The sequence below is a fragment of the Nilaparvata lugens genome, unplaced genomic scaffold, assembly GCF_014356525.2.
Source record: "Nilaparvata lugens isolate BPH unplaced genomic scaffold, ASM1435652v1 scaffold8863, whole genome shotgun sequence".
Lineage (NCBI taxonomy): Eukaryota > Metazoa > Arthropoda > Insecta > Hemiptera > Delphacidae > Nilaparvata > Nilaparvata lugens.
Genome location: NW_024094608.1, coordinates 1 through 10235, shown reverse-complemented (window position 1 = coordinate 10235; position 10235 = coordinate 1). Strand labels below are relative to the sequence as shown.

Here is a 10235-nt window from a genome sequence, read left to right as displayed (position 1 = left end):
TGGACCCATCCGCAAGCAACTGAATGCTCCCCTCGAAGGATTTTATGACATCATTCCCAACCGACTGATGGGTATTTTCAACAAACAGGAACTTGAATTGCTCATTTTCGACCTACCCAATCTTCATCAATGATCTCAAAGCAAACACTGAGTGTAACAATTACCAGCACAGCTCAATCCAGATTCAATGCTTTTGGAGAGCCCTACATGAATTCAACCTAGCTGAAAGTGTCACTCCAAGGCTTCTCAGCCCTTGAGGGTATGAATGGAGTCCAGAAATTCCAGATACACTATGACGAGAGGTCAACTGACAGATTTTCCTTTGGCTCATACCTGTTTCAATCAACTTGACTTGCCAGTGTATGAGGACAGTCAGAAGCTGCGAAACAACCTTCTGAAAGCCAATCATGAGTGCTTGGAGGGCTTCAGATTTGCTTAATTCACTTTAATGCCTCTACAAAAGAGGCAGTCAAAATTATTGCATTTAAAAAAATCAGAAGAAGAGATTGTCACTAATATATGTTTAAATATGTTTATATATGTTTTAGGTTTGAATCCAGAGGAAAGATCAAGATTAGTATTCTAGTTCAAGCCTAGAAATTTTAGGGACCTCGACGAAATATGCATTCAATCACAAATTCTTCTATTTGCGGATAGAGAAAGAGATCAATTTGAGTCACAGTCAGATAGAAACATACAACGAACATTTAAAGAAGAAGCTGCCAGAGCAGCATGCCACTTGTGGACAGGCCTTTCTCGGTGTTGGTCAATCATACCTGCATGTTGGACTTTGATGTGAAACGACGTTACTTCCACAGTGAGCTGAAGAGTGTTGACGAGGCGGTTCATTGCAAAGAACTCCCTCTCCACATTTAGAGGGCATCCATCTTCGAGGACTCTTCCACGAATTGCACCATTGTACTCCTGAAAAATGGAAGAACCGCTTCTACATTGGTTTGGCCAGAGCATTTTTGAATTGTAGCACCAAATCCCAGACTACAGTTCTGCCCGTAGAAGGCTTGTTTGCGCTAGTGTCGATTGTCCAGCTGTTTTTGGTTTGTCGAGAAAAAAGCCCGAGTCATTCTTGCTTTTCGTCCATTTATTAGTCGTTCAGTCATTCTTGATTTGTCAGCCCATCGTCTTGTGCAAGATCAAGTTTGTATTTTTGTAATGTAATTTCAATCGGAAATTCCTTGTAGATAATTGTTTGAGTATAGTGTGTGTGAATTATAAATATAACAGCGTAAATAGTATTGAATTGGATTAATTTGAATCAGTTTTGAATTTATAAAGAATCCAGTTTGAGCTTTGTTCAAATACAATACAGAGCCTGCAAGTTGAACACGAAAAAACAGCCTGGAAGCAAAAACCTATCTTTTTCCCAGATTTCTTCCCACCTCGAATCTGACCAAAACACCTAATAAAGGCTTCGAAAGGCAAGTAGACAAAATTGGATTAAATCTGGTGAGTTTTTGCTCTTTTTTATTGTTCATTAATGCAGAGTTCAGCTGTACCAATAACCTGGCTCAAATTGAAGATTAAATTTTGCTCCTTGTTTTGTATTTGATAATTTGAATAGTAAATTACAGTCCTCTGGTAGCTCTAGCCTGAGCTTTGTTCAGAACATTTTGATCCTCCAAACCGTGATGAATTTAAATTTGTAATTTGTTGATTAATTCACACACATTGGATTTAAGCAATTTCGTATTTGTCCAATGTTGGCATGTTCAGAATGGTCTGATCTATGCACAACTTTAGTTTGTTGTAGCCTTGTTCTAGAGCAAGGTTTCTTGTCAATTTGTATTTGTCTGAAATTAAATTTATTTCAGTTAAAATTGTAATTTTCCTGAAACTAGGCTCATTGTGCTCTTCTTCTCAGGAATTTGTTTGTTGGATTTTGTATTGTCCATTTTGTTATACATATTAGTGAAGGTTAATCACCAGCATGAATTTGTTTGTTCAATTCAACAAGTTATCGTTTGTTTGTGAGTTGTTGGAAGAACATTATCTAATCATATAGTTTTGTCCTCAGCAGTAAATTATCTTGTGAATTGATAATCAAAGTTTAACTTTGATAATTTACTAGTCGTGATTCTTCCTTCCATTTAGTTTTGAACTCATTCTTGTTTTTTTTGTCTGTTGTTTTGTATTGTCGGGGCTGAATTGTTTTGTGTATGAGTTCAAGATGGAGGAAAAATTACAGAAACAAATCAGGGTGCATTGCGCTAAACTGGAACAATTGTATGCTAGATTGCAAAAAATTTATGACCTGTCTAAAAATGTCTCTGATCCAAAAGTTGCTGAGCAATTTTTAGTGTTGTATCCTCAGGTGTCTCAGACCATTTCGGATTATGAAAAGACAGAATTAGTGGTTAATGAGTTGGAACTTGAGTTGAACAAAGATTTTGTTGTAGCATTCAACGACTCACATCTAGATCTGTTTCAGTATATTGAAGTAGCGGCTAACACTCTCAAACAGAGAGAGGCGACTGATGCTATTGCTCAATCTTCGGCAGCTTCAGCAGCTAGTGCACAGCCGGTCGTGTCCGAGTCAGTACTGCCCAAAATCGACCTTCCAAAATTTGATGGGAACCAGACTCAATGGTCGGTGTTTTATGAACTATTTAAGGCATTGGTACATGACAACAAGAGTTTGAACGATCAGCAGAAGGTCCAATATCTTGTAAGTAGACTTACTGGACAAGCAGCAAATATTTGTCGTCATTTGCCACCATTGGCTAACAATTATCAAATAATTTGGCTGGCATTATTGACCTGCTATAACGATCCACGGGCGCAAGTCGATGCCTATTTCAAACAAATTTTTGAATTTCGTCCAATAAAATCAGAATCAAAAGCAGGTTGTATTGCGATTTTGGATGGGTTTTGCAGTTCAATCAATGCAGTGAAGAAATTGTGACTCACTGATTTGTCAGACTCAATATTCCTCTATCATGGCTTGAGATTGCTGGATCCAAGTTCTCGTAGAAATTTTGAATCGGCCGTCCTTGACAAGGCTATGCCAACTTATGCCGATTATGTCAAATTCATTGAAAAGCAAATTAAGACTCTTCCTTCTGATGAGAAACAGACTGAATCATTTAATATGAGGCACAAAAAGGATAATAAATCAAAGGTGTTTGTGGTTCAATCTAATGATTCATCTAATGATGCATCTAGTGCAAAAAGCCCAATTGTCTGAAGTGATCAAAACCGGGTCATCAGTTAGTAGATTATGCAAGTTTCTTGAAAATGACTCCTTGGGATCGTTATTGTTTGCTTAAAGGAAAGTTTTGTTGTTTTTGTTGTCTTGATGTGGATCATTTGAGTAGAGATTGTCGTAGTAAAACTCAGTGTGCTCAATGTCGAGAATCTCATCATTCTTTATTGCACTTTTCCAGATCAAGTTCCAATGAAGGTGTTGCGTCCTCGTCGAACTCCAAGGAAGGTGGCACATCACCTATTAGTTGTTGTTCTACATCCAACGATGTAGAAAATTCGACCGTTGTGTTGTCGACCATCACTGCACATGTTTGAGATTGTAATGATCAGCTTTGTGATGTTCGTTTCTTGATTGACACCGGGAGTCAGTGTCATTTTGTTACAGCCAAATTGTGTCGGCATTTGAGACTACCATTCCAGCCCATGAAAACCGTTGTTCGTGGATTCGGTGGTGGTACTAGTGAAGTTCGAGGTCGTACTTGTGTGTTGATTCAGTCAAAGTTGGATCCTACCGTCAAGTTTTCGATGGATGCCACAGTGGTAGATAAAGTCATCAACAAGTTGCCTTCTTGTGAAATCGACAGATCCAAATCATCATCTTGAAAATCTCACACTGGCTGATGACAAATTCTACCTTCCTAGTAGAATAGATGGCATCATTGGTGCGGAGTTAGTTCCTCACTTGCTACGTGGGAGTCCTAGTACAGGTGAATTGCACGAATTGATGACTGTTAATAGTGTCTTTGGTCACATTCTGATGGGAAGAGCGCCGATTCTCACTTCAACAACTAATGTGTCGAATTATTTTACAGCCATCTATAGTCCATTCGTTAGTAGTCCATTGTTGGATAGTTTTGTAGAACGTTTTTGGGAGTTGGAATTGTGCCCTGCACCAAGCTGTCAACTGAAACCGGAAGAGTTGGAGTGTGAGGTAAATTTTTGGAAGTCTGTACATCGTGTGAATTCTTGTCGTTTTGTTGTTGCCTTGTCATTTGCGGAGCCGCCCAGCAGCTTGGGAGATTTGTATGCTGTCGCCGAACGCAGACTGCTGACTTTGGAGAGACGACTAGAGCATGACAGCAATACTCGTATTTCATATCATGAAATATTGATTGATTACCTACGTCAGGGTCACATGTCGTTTGTAGCAGATCAGACAGACCGAGGTGGTTACTACATACCGCATCACACCATCGTGAAAGCAAGCAGCACTACCACGCCCATCCGAATTGTATTTGATGCTGGTTCCAGAACATCATCAGGTTTGTCATTGAACCAGGTTCTTCATGCTGGTCCCAAATTGCAGACTGACATTTTTGTTTTGTTAGTTAATTTTCGTTTGTTCCCAATCGCACTAACTGCCGACATTAAACAAATGTATCGACAGATATTAGTGGAGGATTCCTGCCATCGTTATCAGCGTGTATTGTGGAGATTTTCGCCGGAGGATCCAATCGAAATTTATCAGCTCAATTGTGTTGTTTTTGGTGTTTCAAGTTCTCCATATTTGGCGCTTCGCACTGTCCACCAGCTTGTAGAGGAGGATGGAAATCATTTTCCAGCAGCCAAGGCGAGAATACCAAGAGACATGTTCATGGACGACTTAGTGACATCTGTCGCCACAGAGTCAGAGGCCGCGGAGCTGTATCGTCAGTCCAAGCAGCTGTTTGAGGGAGGAGGTTTCTCGCTCACAAAGTGGACTTCAAATTCACCATCAATGTTGGAGAAATTCTCGGAGGAAGAGAAATCGTTTTCGTACAAGGATTTCGAAGCAGACAACTCCTTGGCTATCTTGGGATTGAATTGGCAACCTAGTACTGATCTGTTTCAGTTTTCCGTCAAGTGTGGTGAGGTCGTCGCTACTAAGCGTTCTATTCTGTCAGTGATGGCTCGTATCTATGATCCACTTGGTCTCTTGTCACCGTTTACATTATTTCTCAAGTGTCTTGTCCAGAAACTGTGGAAATTAGGAGTGGATTGGGACGAGAAGCCGCCTGAGTCTATATGCACTCTTTGGGAGAATTGTCAAAAAGAGTTGCCTCTATTGTTGAAATTTGCTGTTCCACGTCACATTGGTTTGTTTCAGAATTCTCACATCAGTTTGATTGGTTTTTGTGATGCATCATTGTCTGGTTATGGTGCAGTTATTTACGTGAAGTCGCAGAAGGAGAGTGAGGAGCCAAGAGTTGTATTATTGTGTTCAAAGTCCAAGGTAGCACCATCTAAAGTTGTTTCAATACCTCGTTTGGAGTTGTGTGCGGCACTCTTGTTGGCAGAACTCATGAATTCAGTAGTCACTATTATTAGTGAACATTGTCATGTGTCTCGTATTGTTGCACTCTCTGATGCAACAGTCACCTTGTGTTGGATTAATGCTCCATCCGCGAAATGGCAAACTTTTGTTGGTAATCGCGTCGCAAAAATACAGGATTCTTGTATACAGGAGTGGATGCATGTTGCCGGAATTGAAAATCCCGCTGACTGTTTGTCTAGAGGTTTATCACCAGTTGAGCTTGTGAACTTTCCGTTGTGGCTCTCAGGTCCATCATGGATAGCAGAGGACGAATGCGATTGGCCCGTCCGAACTCAAATGGAAGAGATCGTGGATCCACCGGAGGCGAAAAAACCGTCAGTGTTGACAGTCACAAAATCTCCTGATTGTAACAGCAATGCAGTATATTCATTGATTGGTCGTTGTTCGGATTATGGTTGTCTTTTGAGAATTGTAACTCTTGTTCTCAAATTCTTACGAATCTTACCCCAATCAGAAGAATCAGACTTCGATGTTGCTGAGAGGTATCTATGTGAAGTGGTACAGAAGATACATTTTTCATCTGAATTTGTGCAATTGGAGAAGGGAGAAGATTGTTCTATGCGCCTACATCGCCTGTCTCCATTCATTGATAGAGGTGTGATTCGCGTCGGCGGTCGTTTGTCTCATGCTGGAATGGAATTTGAGACTTGTCATCAGATGATATTACCAAAATCCGACGCTTTTTTATCGATGTTGATTGATTATCATCACAAGAAGAATTGTCATGCTGGACCTTCGTTATTGTTGTGCTTGAAATTCTGGATACTGTCTGCTCGCTCTATTATTCGTATTTGTGTATTTAAGTGTAATCGTTGTTTCCGTGTTCGACCTAGTAACAAAATTATATCCACACCCAACTCAATAGTTGTGGTGATTGTTGCATTTTTTCTTTGTGTTGTTTTTTTTTGGTGTTGGTGTTTTTTGTTCTTCTTTGGCATGTCTGGATTTTTTTCCTTTCCTTGGTTTTTTCAGTTTTGTAACTTGGCTGAAAAATAGTTTTTCAGAGGCGGGGGTATGGTTTGGCCAGAGCATTTTTGAATTGTAGAGCCAAATCCCAGACTACAGTTCTGCCCGTAGCAGGCTTGTTTGCGCTAGTGTCGATCGTCCAGCTGTTTTTGGTTTGTCGAGAAAAAAGCCCGAGTCATTCTTGCTTTTCGTCCATTTATTAGTCGTTCAGTCGTTCTTGATTTGTCAGCCTGTCATCTTGTGCAAGATCAAGTTTGTATTTTGTAATGTAATTTCAATCGGAAATTTCTTGTAGATAATTGTTTGAGTATAGTGTGTGTGAATTATAAATATAACCGCATAAATAGTGTTGAATTAAATTAATTTGAATCAGTTTTGAATTTATAAAGAATCCAGTTTGAGCTTTGTTCAAATACAATACAGAGCCTGCAAGTTGAACACGGAAAAACAGCCTGGAAGCAAAAACCTATCTTTTTCCCAGATTTCTTCCCACCTCGAATCTGACCAAAACACCTGATAAAGGCTTCGAAATGCAAGTAGACAAAAATGGATCAAATCTGGTGAGTTTTTGCTCTTTTTTATTGTTCATTAATGCAGAGTTTAGCTGTACCAATAACCGGGCTCAAATTGAAGATTAAATTTTGCTCCTTGTATGTATTTGATATTTTGAATAGTAAATTACAGTCCTCTGGTAGCTCTAGCCTGAGCTTTGTTCAGAGCATACATAGTCTTTGAAGGGGAAGAAGGGCAGGGCCAGAGGCCTGTTGTTAGAATTGTATATGATCATATTGAGGGAGATTTTCAAACCGAATTATGCACTTTCCACTACATCAGAGGGCGACAAAGTGATGTTCACTATAAATACCTCAGAGCACTACAACCCGGACGATCTTCTCTACTGCAAATTCATCGGGAGGGTGATTGCAAAAGAAATCTATCACAACAAACTTTTCGAGTGCTCCTTTACTCGTTCCTTCTACAAGCATACTCTGGATATTCTGTTCAAGTACACAGATATGGAAAGTGAGGATTACACTTTCTACAAAAGTCTCGCCTACTTGAAGATAAACCATATCTCTAGCATTGGATATGATTTGACATTCAGTGCAGAGGTGCGAGGAGTTGGAGTGACTGAGGTGAGGGAACTGGAACCAGATGGACAAAAAACATACACGTCACTGAAGAGAACAAGCTCGAGTACATACATCTGGTTTGTCAGATGAAAATGACTGGAGCCATCCGCAAGCAACTGAATGCTTCCCTCGAAGGATTTTATGTCATCATTCCTAACCGACTGATGGATATTTCCAACAAACAGGAACTTGAATTGCTCATTTCGACCTACCCAATCTTCATCAATGATCTCAAAGCAAACACTGAGTATCACAATTACCAGCACAGCTCCCTCCAGATTCAATGGTTCTGGAGAGCCCTACATGAATTCAACCTAGCTGAAAGGGCAAAGTTCCTTCAGTTCGTGCCCGGTAAATTGAAAGTGCCACTCCAAGGCTTTTCAGCCTTTAAGGGTATGAATGGAGTCCAGAAATTCCAGATACACTATGACGAGAGGTCAACTGACAGATTTTCCTTTGGCTCATACCTGTTTCAATCAACTTGACTTGCCAGTGTATGAGGACAGTCAGAAGCTGCGAAACAACCTTCTGAAAGCCAATCACGAGTGCTTGGAGGGCTTCAGATTTGCTTAATCCACTTTAATGCCTCTATAAAAGAGGCAGTCAAAATTATTGCATTTGAAAAATCAGAAGAAGAGATTGTCACTGATATATGTTTAAATATGTTTATATATGTTTTAGGTTTAAATCCAGAGGAAAGATCAAGATTAGTATTCTAGTTCAAGCCTAGAAATTTTAGGGACCTCGACAAAATATGCATTCAATCACAAATTCTTCTATTTGCAGATAGAGAAAGAGATCGATTTGAGTCACATTCAGATAGAAACGTACAACAAACATTTAAAGAAGAAGCTGCCAGAGCAGCATGCCACTTCTGGACAGGCCTTTCTCGGTGTTGGTCAATCATACCCGCATGTTGGACTTTGATGTGAAACGATGTTACTTCCACAGTGAGCTGAAGAGTGTTGACGAGGCGGTTCGTTGCAAAGAACTCCCCCTGCACATTTAGAGGGCATCCATCTTCCAGGACTCCTTCCACGAATTGCACCGTTGAACTCCTGAAGAATGGAAGAACCGCTTCTACATAGTCTTTGAAGGGGAAGAAGGGCAGGGCCAGAGGCCTGTTGTTAGAATGGTGGTATACGATCATATTGAGGGAGATTTTCAACCCCAATTATGCACTTCCACTACATCAGAGGGCGACAAAGTGATGTTCACTATAAATACCTCATTGCACTACAACCCAGACAATCTTCTCTACTTCAAATTCATCGGGAGGGTGATTGCAAAAGAAATCTATGACAACAAACTTCTCGAGTGCTCCTTTATTCGTTCCTTCTACAAGCATACTCTGGATATTCTGGTCAAGTACACAGATATGGAAAGTGAGGATTACACCTTCTACAATTGTCTCGCCTACCTGAAGAAAAACCATATCTCTAGCATTGGATATGATATGACATTCAGTGCAGAGGTGTGAGGAGTTGGAGTGGCTGAGGTGAGGGAACTGGAACCAGATGGACAAAAAACATACCCGTCACTGAAGAGAACAAGCTCGAGTACATACATCTGGTTTGTCAGATGAAAATGACTGGAGCCATCCGCAAGCAACTGAATGCTTCCCTCTAAGGATTTTATGACATCATTCCCAACCGACCGATGGGTATTTTCAACAAACAGGAACTTGAATTGCTCATTTTCGACCTACCCAATCTTCATCAATGATCTCAAAGCAAACACTGAGTGTTACAATTACCAGCACAGCTCAATCCAGATTCAATGGTCTTGGAGAGCCCTACATGAATTCAACCTAGCTGAAAGTGCCACTCCAAGGCTTCTCAGCCCTTGAGGGTATGAATGGAGTCCAGAAATTCCAGATACACCATGACGAGACGTCAACCGACAGATTTTCCTTTGGCTCAAACCTGTTTCAATCAACTTGACTTGCCAGTATATGAGGACAGTCAGAAGTTGCATAACAACCTTCTAAAAGCCAATTACGAGTGCTTGGAGGGCTTCAGATTAGCTTAATCCACTTTAATGCCTCTATAAAAGAGGCAGTCAAAATAAATGCATTTGAAAAAATCAGAAGAAGAGATTGTCAATGATATATGTTTAAATATGTTTATATATGTTTTAGGCTTAAATCCAGAGGAAAGATCAAGATCAGTATTCTAGTTCAAGCCTAGAAATTTTAGGGTCCTCGACGAAATATGCATAAAATCACAAATTCGTCTATTTGCGGAAAGAGAATGAGATCAATTTGAGTCACATTCAGATAGAAACGTACAACAAACTTTCAAAGAAGAAGCTGCCAGAGCAGCATGCCACTTGTGGACAGGCCTTTCTCGGTGTTGGTCAATCATACCCGCATGTTGGACTTTGATGTGAAACGACATTACTTCCTCAGTGAGGTGAAGAGTGTTGATGAGGCGGTTCGTTGCGAAGAACTCCCTCTGCACCTCTGCTCCTTTATTCGTTCCTTCTACAAGCATACTCTGGATATTCTGGTCAAGTACACAGATATGGAAAGTGAGGATTACACTTTCTACAAAAGTCTCGCCTACTTGAAGAAAAACCATATCTCTAGCATTGAATAT

General features: G+C 40.3%; 2 pseudogenes; both read left to right on the top strand.

The window, feature by feature from the left end:
• The first annotated feature begins 713 nt into the window (after positions 1-713).
• On the top strand, positions 714-8441 carry LOC111059717 (annotated as a pseudogene).
• A 59-nt stretch (positions 8442-8500) lies between these two features.
• LOC120349232 lies at positions 8501-9666 on the top strand (annotated as a pseudogene).
• The last annotated feature ends 569 nt before the right edge of the window (positions 9667-10235 follow it).